The 14343-nt window shown below is 42.0% G+C and overlaps 2 protein-coding genes across 7 annotated transcripts in view; both read right to left on the bottom strand.

Annotated features, from left to right (window-relative positions):
- Positions 1-14343, bottom strand: part of LOC100542571 (zinc finger protein OZF-like) — a 1148434-nt gene that overhangs the window by 233785 nt on the left and 900306 nt on the right. The window lies entirely within an intron of this gene.
- IQSEC3 (IQ motif and Sec7 domain ArfGEF 3) overlaps positions 1-14343 on the bottom strand; it is a 55281-nt gene that overhangs the window by 34433 nt on the left and 6505 nt on the right. For 2 of the 5 annotated variants that reach the window (XM_010714260.2, XM_019612423.1), the window contains exon 2: positions 1157-1445. The exons of 1 other annotated variant lie outside the window; for it this stretch is intronic. The gene's annotated coding sequence lies outside the window, so the exon portion shown is untranslated. Of the gene's footprint in view, positions 1-1156; positions 1446-14343 lie in introns of those variants that run through there. 2 more of the 5 variants (XM_010714277.2, XM_010714269.2) reach the window with 1 other exon arrangement.

Raw genomic sequence — 14343 nt, 5'->3', positions numbered from 1 at the left:
ATGCAGTATTTAAGAAAGAAAAAGAAAAAGGCTTCTTTTCTGCTCAGGAATTTAGTGGGCTATTGATCTGAAATGCCTGTTTGGGACAGCAGCAATGCCTTGAGGGAAGTGGCAGAGAGATGTCCCAGAAACAGCAGTTTCTTCTATGGGAACCTCATTAGCTGAGACCCTTCATCTGCAATAGCATAGCTCCCCCTGAATTCTCCCATTGAATGCAATATGAACAGTATCACTAGCCCTTGTTTGTCCTTTCCATCTCACATCCTGCACGGTCTGTATATTAGACAGCCTCCGGTTGAGCTGCCAATCCAGGGAAAAGTCAGAAACGAATTCTTTAGGTTTTCGTTTTGTACAACAGCTCTCCTGGGCTGTAAACTGCAGAGACACAGGGTGGTGAGGGCACATTCCATCTCATCGCCTTTGAGTGAAGAGGCCAGCTGCTATTAGCCCCTGTCCCACTACCGTTGTTTGAGAGCCCCATTGGGAAACGCAAATAAAGATGCTCTGGAGCAAGTCTGTAGTCTCAGGCACAGGAGGAAAGGCTTGAAACTTCCAGAACTGAATCACAGTCTAGTAAACCTGCCTGCCTCTTCAGCATCCTGAAGGCAACGATGGCAACAATATGCTAACACAGTGGTAGACATTGTGCAGGACACCTCCTGAATAAACCTCACCTATCCTGTGAGCTCATTCTGTGAAGAGACTAACATGAAAGTGCACATGGGGCCTGTCCAGGTTGATCCAAGAGGGCAGGATGGCTCTTGGAGACTTCTCCCACGAGGGAGGCTTTTTGTGACAGTCATTTGCAGGGAGGTCTACAGGGAATGTGTGCTTTTGTGCAAGCGGTGTCTCTGGATGCCTCACTCCTCAGCTGCCTACAATCCACCTCTAAACCTACAGTCGCACCTGAGTGCCATTTCAGAACACAGAACACAGCAATGAGGAGTAGAGCAGGCTTGGGTGAAAGACTATTGCAGTCAGAGGTGGAGAAGTTACTTCCTCCATCAGCCCCACGCAGCCAAAGGGCCAGGCTGAGTGAAAGCTCTAAGCAAAAGAAGGCTGAAGTATTTGCAGAAACATGGGCACACCACAGTGTGAACGCAGCCCCTCCCACCCCATCCCCTTCTCCCACAGCCTGAGGAGGAAGCCTCTGTACCTGTTTATTCTTTAGGTCAAGGGAGAGCTCATAATCGGAGGCAGCTGCATGGGAACACGAGGCCGTCCCTTTGCTGCGCTGCACTCTCACTGGGGAGCCCGTGTGGTGGAGGCTCGCCTTCTGCACCAGAGGGGAACACCCCGCTGCCTGCTCTTCTTGGAGCTCCTCATGCTGGGCTTTTAGCGTCTGGGTGTCGGACCTGCCTTCCTGGCCACTCTGTCTGCCGGCCTCCTTCGGATCCTCCGTTTCACACCCGGCTTTCTTGCTTGTGGAACCGCTGGGATCATCACTGTGAACAAAACGCAACGTTTCTCTTTTTTATTTGTTTTTTTATTATTATTATTATTATTATTATTATTATTATTTGTATTGTTTATTATTACGTTTATTATTGTTTGCTATGCTCTTTCACTGATCTGCATTTTAAATGTTGAGGGAGCCCGGGCTGTAAAGGCTGTCACTGGGGATGGAGCATCCCACAGTCTCATCTGGTTCAGAGCCTGGTTCCCATGGATCCAGGTTGCCCCTGGTTTTTATATGGGCATGTGGGAAATGATGTAAGGACAGCTGAATGCTGGAGATTTTCCAGAGAAACAGTGTAAGAGTATGGAGTGCTGAGACTATAAAGATACAGTACAGCCAGCCAGCCAGCCTGAGGTCCTGACTCTTTAAAGCAACTCTGCAACACAGCCACAGCAGGCTACAGAACTTCCATAAAACAAGTCATTTCTTTCTGACCCACAGGACAGTGCTGTGCCACTGAGGGCTTGAAGAGAAAGCAAAACACCCTTTTCTCCTGTCAGTCACAGCAGTGATTGTATGAAACCAGGGCTTGACAACTGTGAACTCTAAGGGAGTTGACGTGTTGCATTGAACAGGGTGGGATTCACGTACATCCAATCCATTGAAGTGCTGAAGAAGTCTGTTGTTAACCTCTCTTGCCAAATGTTTTCTGAAATCATCCAATTTCAAACAAGACTTTGAGGGTCTGCTTGAATTATGGGAGTGTTTGTTGCCACATCCTTCCAGTGGCTAGAGATGAGTAATTTATGATTTCCCAGAGAGTCCAGGCCAGTCTGCATGGACTCAGCTCTGCTGCATAGTTTACACCAGATTCAGCTCCACTCCTTTCCAAGGGATGAGGGTGTAGCTGATGGCAGCATCAAGTTTGGAAATAACTGCTACAGAACCAGTGCATTTAATTCAATTGAAGTCAAAGTTGTATACCGTCTCCCATATTTAAACAGCATTACATTATTTAATTCACTTCTAAACAGTATTTCTTTTTCTTGATTTGCTCCATATATGACCAATTCTGCTAGACATCAAATTATGTTATGATTGGTTTTGATGTCAGAACAAAATCAGGGAAATTAGTTGCAAATATGATTTTCTGTAGCGCCCAAACTACTTACAAGCATTTTAGACTCATTTTCAAAAGTGCTGAGCACTCTTAAGAGCTCAGGTAGTAGACCTAGGTTCTCCATCTGCTGAGCACAGGATGACTTTTAAATACTTTTTAGTATTTTGAAATGAAATTCGTTATCTCCAGTAGCATTTTAACAATTAAGTTTAGACTTATTTCTATAGTTTCTAAACTGACTCTAAATGATGAGTCAAACACAATGCCACAACTTCAGAACTAAGAAAGGAGAGTTTAAAGGTAGAAAGCTTCTACTTTCATACACATGTATGTAGTCAGCAGTCAGATTTTAAAAATAAATTTAAAGAAATCAATGTCTTGCATTAATTCTATGTAACCAACTTTATAAAAAAACATTAAAATGACATAGCTGTGTATTTATCAATCAGGAAATACCTTCATTTAAATAAGGCATATAACTACATGTAAACTAAATCCCAGTTTTTAACTCTTTCTGTTTTATGCCTCTCCATATTTCCAGGAAAATTAACAGACTTTTCCTTTATGGCTTTCACTGTGACACTTTCATTGGAAGCCTATGTTCTGCCCATTCTCCTTTTAACCAGTGGCGTAGATATGTTTTTATCCTCAGCTAAAGGGATGACAGGTAAATACAGATTTGATCATGTTTTCTTTGCAGTGCATGACAAAAAACTCACAGCTATTTCAGTGGGAACTGGACTGTGTCCTACAAAGCAATTTCGGCTAGAGTCACAAGCTCTGATTCAGTGAGCCATATATCCCAAATTGCTTTGCTGAGTCAAGGCCACAGTGCAGAGTGTGCTGTCTTTAGGGCAAGTCAAAGCCTGAGGCAGTGAGCTAAACAGCTAGCAGAATTATCTGGGAGCATGAATGCACTATAAATGCCAGCAAACATTCAGTGACATGATTGATTCTCTAAACACTCACATATGTGGATATTAGGAGGAAGTTTTTCACACAGAGGGTGGTGACACACTGGAACAGGTTGCCCAAGGAGGTTGTGGATGCCCCATCCCTGGAGGCATTCAAGGCCAGGCTGGATGTGGCTTTGGGCAGCCCGGTGTAGTGGCTGGCAACCCTGCCAATGGCAGGGGGGTTGAAACTAGATGATCATTGTGGTCCTTTTCAACCCAGGCTATTCGTTGATTCTATGATTCTATGATTTGCTTAATCATATTTTTTGAGTGCCTCCACTGATTACCATAAAATGGCTCACGGTAAAATGTGAAGTGTGTGCATAAGATTTTGCAGCATTCAGGCTCATTGCTGTGTGAAGTTGTATGTCACCTCTAATGTCATTGCTTTGTGAGGCTTTTTGTCATCTTTAGTGTATGCTGCCCACTTGGTTTTCTGTCGCACACAGAGTGTGAGTAACATTCATAGAAACTGGATATCCTGTATGCATAGCTAATGCAGAAGGAAAAAAAACAAAAAACAGTAGGCTTTATAGAGTCAGAATAATCTGGGCTGGAAGAGAAGTTGGGAAGTCTCAGCTCCACTGTCTGCTCAAAGCAGGGCCATTTTTAAAGACAGGTGTGATCAGAAGACCTCTTTACCCTCATTAGACTTCCAAGATATTCTTCATGACAGTGAAGGGCCCTAAGATTGCAACCACTAAGTGCACACATTCAGTTACAAGTGCGTGAGAAGCACTACCAACCTCAGTGTTCCCACTTGCAGTACATAACTGAAGCCCCTAAAGACACTTTGCTAGGATAAGAGTATAAACTAACCACACGTACACATATAACCTTGTCTTCCTCTTCCATGCATGCTCTAGTAAATACACTCTGAATACAGAATGTATTACACTTATGCGTGGAATTTTCTGAGGGTCAAAACTCGGTCAAACCAAAATCAGATTCCACTGAAGCACTCAAAGGCATTTTTCAGCTAGATATTTTTGTGCTAAATATAAACTTTTTAACCCCCTGCTGGTTTGTCTGTTGCACTGTTCAGAAAGCAATAGCAAATACTCGTGCTGAATTGGGAATACTGTCTGCATATTTTTTTGTGGGAAAAAATAAATAAATAAATGGCTGAACCATTTTTACTTAGTGGGAAAAAGAGCTCCAAAATACCAGACAATTCTACATTACCTTCAGACAAGAGACCAAACCTGGAATACTTCAGCCTGATCTGAGAAAAATCAGTGACGTACAAGCAATAATTTGTTTAGTCGCCTGAATGCCAGCACTGTAGCCCTATGGATCCTCTTACTGCCCTTTATTCCTCCCGAGTTTACACCCACCTTCAGTCTGTTTCTGCAGAAATGCCCTGGGAAGCCTATCCACTGTTGTCCCCTAGCAGCAATAGATGAAGTTTCCACACTGCTAAAGATCCAGACTAATACTGTAGTGAAATACAAGCTAAAAACTTAATGATCTTACCTTTTCCCACTGTCCTGTGTGACACAGTTGATTTGCATTGGTAGAGCAGTTTTGTTAAAAAGTGAAGGCTCATGGGCTATTATCATAGTAACAAGAAGAAGAAGGAAAAAAAAAAAAAGAGAAAAATAAAGTAGAGAAGGACACTACAGTATGGTAGATCTCTGGAAAAAAAGTGCTACTAGTAAATTACCAGGATCCCTTGCCCAATGAGAAATCAAACACTCTGGCTGTGATGAAGGGGAGGAACACTGCTATTGCATATTTCTTAGATTGTAATAATTAGAAGTTCCCCACAGAGTCTAAGGTGTGAATCCCAATGCCCTGGACAAACTCCAACTATGTTAATTTAGTTCTGTATTCCACCATCACCCCTGCAGGTTCAACTGTAATTGGTGTTCTTTAGTTGGTGTTTTAAAGTATCACATACTGCTGTCTTTCACATTTTTTGCAATTACTCTTTTATGATAAATGAAACAATTTTCTGCTCACAATGCAATCAGGGAGGGAAGGTTTGTAATGCCTTTGAATTCTGTTTGATCTGAAGTGCTAATATTACTGTAAATCACTTGCAATCACATAAAAGTGGAAGACTAAAAAAACAGCTGTTCTGTTCTTCCTAGATGTTCCTGTACGACTTTTCTGACCCATAGCAACTAGCTTAGTTATTATTACAAATAGATTTCACTGACTTAAGATATCTTCCCTCCTTTTGCACTGCAGACTTGTCTAGTACTGCTGCAATTAGAAACTAGTTTGTTGACAAAGATGGCGACTATGGACAATCCAATTCAAGTCTTAAATGAAATGCAGTAGCTAGTCTAGCATAAGGCATATATCAAAACAAGGGTATCAAGGTTCTGGGCTGATTCTTAGTGTTTGTTTCAAGAAAGCAGGATGGTGAAAAAGCTCTGAGACAGTTCAACTGGGTACCCATACATATTTTTATCAATGTCTAGAGCATGTAAATGAGATTTCTGGGACTTAGCTTCTATGTACAGACTTCTAAGGAAGGTTTTCCACAAGAAATACACTGTGGGAAGAATGTAGAAAGATACAAGATGTAAAATCAGTGATACCAACCCAAATCAGTGATAACAGACTATTAAGCCAGAGGGGTCCACCAGCCCATTCCTAGTAGTATCAGCTCCCCATGTTTGTATAGAGCTTTGTATCGTCCTCTGTCCTGGGAGAGATCTGTCTGCTTTTCAGTTCTTAGAGATTGGGAAAGTACAAAGATACACTTCCTTGCATTCTCCTCACCATCTCCTCGCTGTGAGAAACACACATTTCCAGCTTGGTAAGGATCTGCGCTTCAAACTGCCAGTTCGGGAGCTGAACTATGGTCATTCACTGGGTCCTGTCTGTCAAGTTTAAACATTCCCATTCTTTAGAAAGAATATGCAACCTGTTGTCCCCATATGTTTCAAGACAATTTTAAGCTAGGCCCGCAAGCAGGAACTCAGAAGCTGGATCATTCAAATGTTACATTCTATTGCCCTTGCTGACAAGTACAAGAGTCAGTTCACAGTAATTTTCAGAGCTCTCAGAAAGGTATTTACAGGGTTGCTGAGTGACTAAATGTGACTGTAGGGCCAGGAGCACTACTCTTCTCAAGGACAGCAAGGTTATACCTGTAAGAAACTAAATCTGAACTTTTTCACTAACTGCTCCATAGCTACACAGCTCCAGTGTGGTGAAGGCACAAAAGGCATCTCTTTGCTCCTGCTATCCTACACGAAGAAGAAACATTGCAGACACATAAGAGCAATAGCAGAATAACAAAAATAGCAATGTCTCTCCTGAACTTGCATAGAGACATAAGAAACCAGTCACCCAAGAAGTGGATGCTCAGATGCCCTGTTGGCAGGTACACAGTGATGAAAAAACATCCAGTTAATTGGAGAGGAGGAAGCTATGGCTGTGAGGTTTTAGGAAAGTATTACAGAGGCTGATCTCATCTGTCTGTGTCACTCTAGGAGAAGACCACATTTCTGTTTCATATATATAACTTACCAAACACCTTGCTCATGGTAGCCAAGGTTGTTGCACAGGACTGTACCCTTTAACTGAGGCAAAGACTACACAGACTACTTGCGAAGGACTGCAAAAATTTATGAATCTCTATCACAGAGATTTTAATGATGATCAGTTGGTTATTGTATATATGCTGCTCTAAAGTGCTGCAAGTGATTAGTATTATCATGACCTGAGAGCTATAAGAGACTTAAAACTTTCAGAGATGTCAGAATAAAAACCCTTAGTACCATATGGAGAATTAGAAAAAGAGGCCACTAGCAAATGCCAAGAAAGTAGAGTCCAGACCTCAAGTCAGCAAGAATATTTCTTCACTTTGTCTTAAGACATACCAGTGTCTCCCCTGTCCTCTTTCCTCTCCCTGCTCAGGAAGAAAAAAGGAAAAAATAAAATCAACTGCTGAGTTAGCGGGGTCCAAAGTGCCTTTTCAGTTTATTTCATTTCAGTGTTCCCTGAGGATACCCGTAACATATGGTGAATGGGTTGATCAGAATTCAATGAAAAATGGCTGAGACAGGCTTGATAATATATTATAGGATCTTTTCAAGGTTCAGAGATTTCTGACATGCTGGGTGCCTGAGTGCAGAAGAATTGCTTCTGATTTGCTTTTAAGTTCAGGTTTTAGGGTGACTTGGAGGCAATGCTCTTCGGGAGCATGCTGAAAATGATGGAAGGCAGAAGTGTCTCCTGCCAGAGAGGCAGGGAACTTGGAACTTGATCTTGGCAAATCATCCACTGCCAGCCGAGCTGCAGATTTCTCAGTCTCCCCCAACAGAGGCCAAAATAGGAACAAGATTCTGATTTTGTCTACATTCACGTAACACCTTGCAAAGCAGTGGCAACAAGCCATCTTCTCACACTAGTTTTACCCAAGAGGAATTAATAATAATTAACCAAGCTCATTACCCATCCCAGAATATATTACTTCTTTCATAAAAAGTCTGGCACACACACCTGTAAAATGGATTTTACAGTACCGTACAGTTAATATACTGGAAGTGAATAAAATTCAACATTCTTTAGCACAGGCTGAAAAAGGCAAAGTATTTTTAACACTGTTTAAAGTGGTTTTAGTGAGATGTATATTAAGCAGATGGAAAATGTAATAATACTAAAAAATGTCTCCAAATCCCACAGGGTCCAACGTGCCAAAATCAGAGTTTCCATTTCAGATTTGGTAATTAAAAATGATACCCATGTACTGTGTAAGTCTCACATTATTATGTTGTTTTGTCTGTTGCTGCAGAACAGTACTATAGCCACTAAACTTTTCTGATGCACTTTCTGTTGTGCAAACATGGTTTTGCAGGTATCCATCTGAGCTGGCTGCCTGTCTGAGGGCCAGGATCTCAATAGCTAATTTCAGCAACTTGAAGACTGGCATCTCTTTTTTTTTCATGGAGGCAGAAAGGTTCCTGCAGAGGAGGACTTGGAACAGCAAAGGTTGCTACAACTGAATGAGAAGTGTATGGTGCAAGACTGGCCATGCCTTTCACTCGGTATTTGCTTCTAGTTCCTTTGCCTGTCTGACTGACACCTCAAAATGACACTTCGTCCACTTCTACTCCCTTCTCAGACATGCCTCCTATTTCACCAGCCGCCAGAATACTCAGCCAAGCACAGCCCCTTTTTCTCAGCTGCCCTCTAGACCCTGGGCCATGGTTGCAGAGCTGTCTCTGCAGGTTGGACTGAGAGACATCCTGCGGCCTGCCACTGCAGAGGGGTTGCTTGTCACTGCCTCAAACAGGGCACCTGTGCTTATCACTGAGGTGTGAAAAGCACTAAGTGGACAGTGAAGCACAGGAGGCCCCTGTCCTGCATGGTTTAATTACTTTTACTTTAACCTCAGACCTCTCTTGCCTCTGCAATGTTTAGTAAACACGACCTTTTAGAGGAGGAAAAAACAGATGGCATCCTGCATTAGTGTAACTGCCCGCTCAGCACCCCAGGAAAGAGAAACTTGGCTTCTCAGCAGCAATCTTTCTGCCACTTCGACTCAGATCTCTTGGCTCCTCATCCCTAAGGCAGGTTTAAACATCACTGAATTCGCTGACAAAAGCCTGCCGGTGCAATCATGCAGAAGATAGAATTTTACTGCTAAAACGAGATGAATTCAGGGCTGGGAGACAGCAGAGCCTCTACAAGGGAGGTAACCTTGCATATCCCCTCAGCCCATTGCTCTCCTATTTCAGCTACCTGAGATCTGGGTCAGGGACACAATTCTTCGGATTTATAGACCTAGGCAAGGGTTTCTGTGGTCTTCTTTTTCCACCTGTTGTTGCAGATAGTGGGTTGGAATGAACCTCTGGGTTCTTTTCTAAGGGATGGAGACATTGTTGAAGGCAGTGACGGAGCTACTTCACTAGAAGACCTTTGTGTAACTCAGACACGTTTTGCAAGTGTTCTCAAATATATCAGCTATTTTTTTCTCTTGTGGTCACTGCTGCAATAGAAGGCCGTTCTTTGTGTGAGACCAAAGGGGAGGAAGCCCAGACTTCCTCAACATAAAGAGTAACAGACTCAGATCACTATCCTAAATACAGTCAAAACACCACTCATTGGCTTTAGGAAGGCAGATCTGATCCAGTGTGTTAACTCTCCCAGTAAGTTCAGATCTAGAGTTTTGGGTTGGCCTATGCCTGAAGACCAAGATAGAAAAAGCATGGTTAGCATTCCTTCCTCCTTTCTCTCATCCAGTGGCTACCACCACAGCAATATGCAGTAGGCCCAAAATTCCACTTCTCCATATTCTAACTTGCTTTCTCACTGCTGCTTCCTTCACATCCTGATCCACTCCATGCAACTTCTCTTTCTTGAGGCCTTATTCCCTTTCCTATCTTTTTGCATTCTTATTTGGAAGACAGTATCTTAACAACTTGCTCATCCAGTCACACAAGTTCAGATTCCTCCAGGGCCACTTCACGTTTTCCTCCTTTTGAGGAATGAAAATGTTTGCCATCCCTATACTTTCTACTCAGACATGAATCTTTTTGGACAAGATGACTAAGAAAAACAGGACTTTGTCTTGCCACATCCAATGCTATTGTGTTGTTGAGCAGAACCGTGGCTGGTATTGAATTCCATTGCATCAACGAACTCAGACCCCTCCGTAAGTCAATGGAGGATCTACCTTTAAAAATATGATATATTTTTAAGATAGCTCATAAGATGCTTATTAGATCCAGATGTGCTATAACAGCATAGCAGTAGTTTTCACAGTGCAACTCTGAACCATTCATTTTTTTGCATCTTGATCTACCACCCTCACATTAGTGTACTGTGAGAAATTACATCTGTTATATTCTGCAGTCACACTTGAAGAGATGTGCAGAAGAGTAAATGTTCAGAAATGAGTACATAAAGAAACCTACTCCCATCTTCCCTCTTTCCCTAAAAACTGAGATAAGAGAGATGGCAGTCAACCCAGACAGACAGGCAATAATAACACCAGCACAACCTATTTACGTGAAAGCTGCAACATACCGGTTTGTGACATAAGAAGTTTACACATAGTTCTCGTCACTAGGCGCATGGAGTTCCCTGTAGTATGATGACACAAAATATATAAATATATATATAAAAAAATATATAATACATATATACTATATATATATATAAAATTATATAATATATATAAAATATATAGGAAAGAACTAAATTACTGAGAAAAGAGCATTAGAAATTGCTAGAGCACACTTCCAATCTGTGTGGCCAGAATTAAATTCCTCAGTCCAGAATGAAAACAGTCTAAACGCAAACTGGCCTTTAATTTACACCTCACCTCAATGACAGCTCTGAATACCATGACCACTGGTATGGACTAAATAACCCATATATCATCTTAGCGATGTCTTCAAATACCTGGGAGATAAGGTTGTAGTTTCACAGGATGTGGGACTTAAATCTATAAAGTTAACCCATTTATACATACAAATACTGTAGTGGCAGTTCCTAAGAAAGGGCAAAATCTTGCTGTCTTACACTCTAATGTTGTCATCCTCATTACCCCCATTAGACATCTTAGGAACTGTCCTCTAAGCATGAGTAATCGAATCATAGAATGGCTTAACTTGGAAGGGTTCTCCTCTCTGTTTCTCTCCTCATTTTCCCATCTGCACTAACTTTGCATTTAGCCAGTACAACGGCAGGTTACCCTGCAGAGCAAAGAAAAGAGTTGTGTGGAAGGCTTTAGGAAATAGGCTAGGCATTTTCATTACTAGAATATCTATGGGTGAGAATCAGCAAGTTCCTCTCTACCCACAGTCCTGCTTCTTGACACTTTTATCCCATCCTCTGCTCTTTTGACCTCACTAGCATCATTCAATAGCACTGCATTTCACTTTTTAGATCCAATTCAGCTTCTACATCCACAAACTCAAAATGGAGATGGGGGGATTTTGTCACCCAAAGGTCACTTGGCCTGAATTCCTGTTTATGTCTTGATGCTTTTTTTTCAGGATGATCTTTTCTCACAGAAGAAAGAGGTGGACCTCAGCACTTCTGCAGTCTTCTGAACAGGCAGGATGACAGCCCCAAAAAATCTGCCATCTTTTTTTTTACTCCTTCTCCTTCAGCTATCCAGCTATCTGCAGAACCCAAAGAAAGAGGCTTTAGCAGTGGTACAATGTGTTCCTCCTCAGCATCTCAGACTTCTCAGTTCTTCCTTAACAATCTGAAAGCTTGCCAGGCAGAAGAAAGAACATGGAAGCATGGGCATGTGTTTCCAACAGGAAAACATAGAACTTGCCCATAGGGCTGGTGAGAAGATCAACCTGCATAGGAGTCAGTTAGTATTGCAGAGTACAAAAAAAAAAAACCAAAAAACAGGCCTTTGGACTGACACCACACTGCAAGAAACTGTGTGATAAACGGCCAGAGCCCCGCTGCTGTCACTGCCAAAGAATGTTGGCATGAACAGGAATATTTCTGATTTATCTCCTGTTCCTATGTTCTTGTTCCTTTCTGTTTCTTCTTTCATTTATCCTATTTTTTAACTTCCTGCTTTTTCTGCTACCTTCTTTTCTGTGATTCTCTTTCTCTGTGTAGCATGTTTACCATCGTTTTCCTTTTAGTAGCTCTACTTTCTTTCTTGGGCTGAATCTGTCTTTCTTTATTTTTCAGTGGCTCCTTTTTCCATCCCTTTGCCAAATTCTTTGCCTTGTGAGCCATGAAGAAATGCGTGGACAGAGGGTCCGAAGAAACCACCTGCTGCGTTCAATAGAACACACCTTAGCGCACAAAAGATCTGTAATTTTAGGAGTGGGGACAGGATCTTGACTGATGCAGATCAGGTCAGTTGATACCAGTAGGGGATTACAATGAATGGCGTTAGCTCCAACGCAGTCCATCTGCTATTACTTTATCAACCTTCTGTGACCATTTTTCAGTGCTAGACGCAGGACTATTTCCAAAGCAGTTATTGCCTCTTCTCAAGCAGCTCTGTGGCGTTATCAAACCAAAAGCACAGGATACAGAAGCTGTTAATGTTGCATTCCGCTGATACTGAGAAGTTGTCATGTTATGGACAGAGAATTCTTTGCAATATGGGGGGCTAGCGGGGAGGGGAAGATGATGTTTATCTGCAAGTCATGAGTGCATCACCTAAAATTAAGGCAATAAATTACTCTAAATAGCTACTGTGAGGTTTGGCTATGGTCAGCTCTATTTACTGACATTACCACTCTCTGTGGCCCAGAAAATGGGAACAGCTGTCGCATGTGGGAGAAGAGTGCTTGATTGCAAGTCTGAATTCCTCTAGGGCAGGATCCATGGAGGCAACAGAAGCACCAGGGATGAAGAAAGGATTGGAAGCATACGTGGCCACTCAGTAGCTGGACACAGCCTCAGGCCGTCAGTAAAAGTGTCTGAAAGTTGTCTTTGCAGTTTCTAAAGATGATACTTCAGAATGATTTCATTTGAGCTGCCATCTTCTTTAAGAAAGGTTTTGACAGAGGTCAGACAAAGCAACTAATGTGATAGGAACACTCCAAATGCTATAAGAAATATTTTTGAAGAGCCCACCTAGTCCTCACTGTACCTCCTCACCTTTGTGTTCTCCATATTTGCCTGAAAATGGTTGCATCAGCTGTTTGAGACAAGAAGCAGAGAAATGCCTGTGTGGAAGATAGTGTGAAATGTTCAGTCCTGGTAGACCTCCTTTACAGAACCAAGGCACTGCATCTGAAACTCACCTCCTGTTTCTTTGGATGCTTCCAGAAAGAGCCATTCTTTCTAGTCCATGTAGCAGAATTGCCAACTATATTTTCCTGCAAGAGATTCCCAAGCTTGTTGGTAACTATAATGTTAGGGATCTTCTCTGAAAGATTTCTTGCTTATAATTGTATTTTCATATTTCCCCTAAATCTACGTGCACTGACTACCTTTGTGGTTCTGGAACTAGGTTTCTGAAAAGCAATTAATACTGCTGGTCATGCTTGTATAAAACATCCATAAAAGCTTAGAGAGAGTTCCAGTCTGGGTCTAGATATTACTTCTGACCCACATGTCTGTGTTAGACTGAAATCAAAATTCAGGCAACTGATCCTGGGGAATATTTATGTGAACTTTGCTGACCTAGCCCTGCCTGTTTGCACATCTCCACAAACTCCAATTGTAATATCTCGAACAGAGGATTATTAAGTCTACAGGGAGGAAAGAATAAGAAGTAGATGAGCTGTTAAGAAGCAGAAAAAAATCCTCTCTTCATGCCTGTGACCTCAATAAGGAAAAGAAATGAGAAAAGAAGCACAAACCGGATGTGCTAACAAAACAGAAATGTTGCTCAAACTTCTCCTGTGTATTTTCAAAAGCAGTGCTGTGGAGAGCTTCAGCTGGAATGAAAGTCAGATGAAGAAGAGCTTTGCATATAAAGTCTCTTGTCTTCAGAGCAGACAAGGAACAGTCCATGGGCATGGAGGCTTGCTTTACACTGGTATGTGCAGGTGCTGTAAGCCTGACCTGGAGTGTTCTCTATTAAGAGTCAGAGAAGAATTCAGCCTCCACAATCCACTAATTGTGGGAGCTTTCACTTGACACTGCAAGCTGGGGGGCAATTACTCAGAGTTATTGTGCTGTTTTGTGTGATAGGTGATAAATTTTTATTTGATACAAACTAGAATCATTATCATGCTTCACACCTGGGCCACAGCCACCGAGTGCTTCTGAGCTGAGATGAAGCACTGACCTCCAGGCTATACACCTAATATCTTGCCTGCAAACCTAAGCCAGAGAGGCTCATTTCCCATTTCATGAACTGGATATGCATTTTTTCTGTCAGACAAGGTCAATCATTCGCAGGTTCAGACACAATGTTGTGCAGCTCAGCTGTTTTCCTGTAATGCTTTAAGAGTGGTGAATAC

This window comes from Meleagris gallopavo, chromosome 1 (genome assembly GCF_000146605.3).
Source record: "Meleagris gallopavo isolate NT-WF06-2002-E0010 breed Aviagen turkey brand Nicholas breeding stock chromosome 1, Turkey_5.1, whole genome shotgun sequence".
Lineage (NCBI taxonomy): Eukaryota > Metazoa > Chordata > Aves > Galliformes > Phasianidae > Meleagris > Meleagris gallopavo.
Note: the sequence above shows the minus strand (reverse complement) of the source record. Positions and strands in the feature narration are given on the sequence as shown.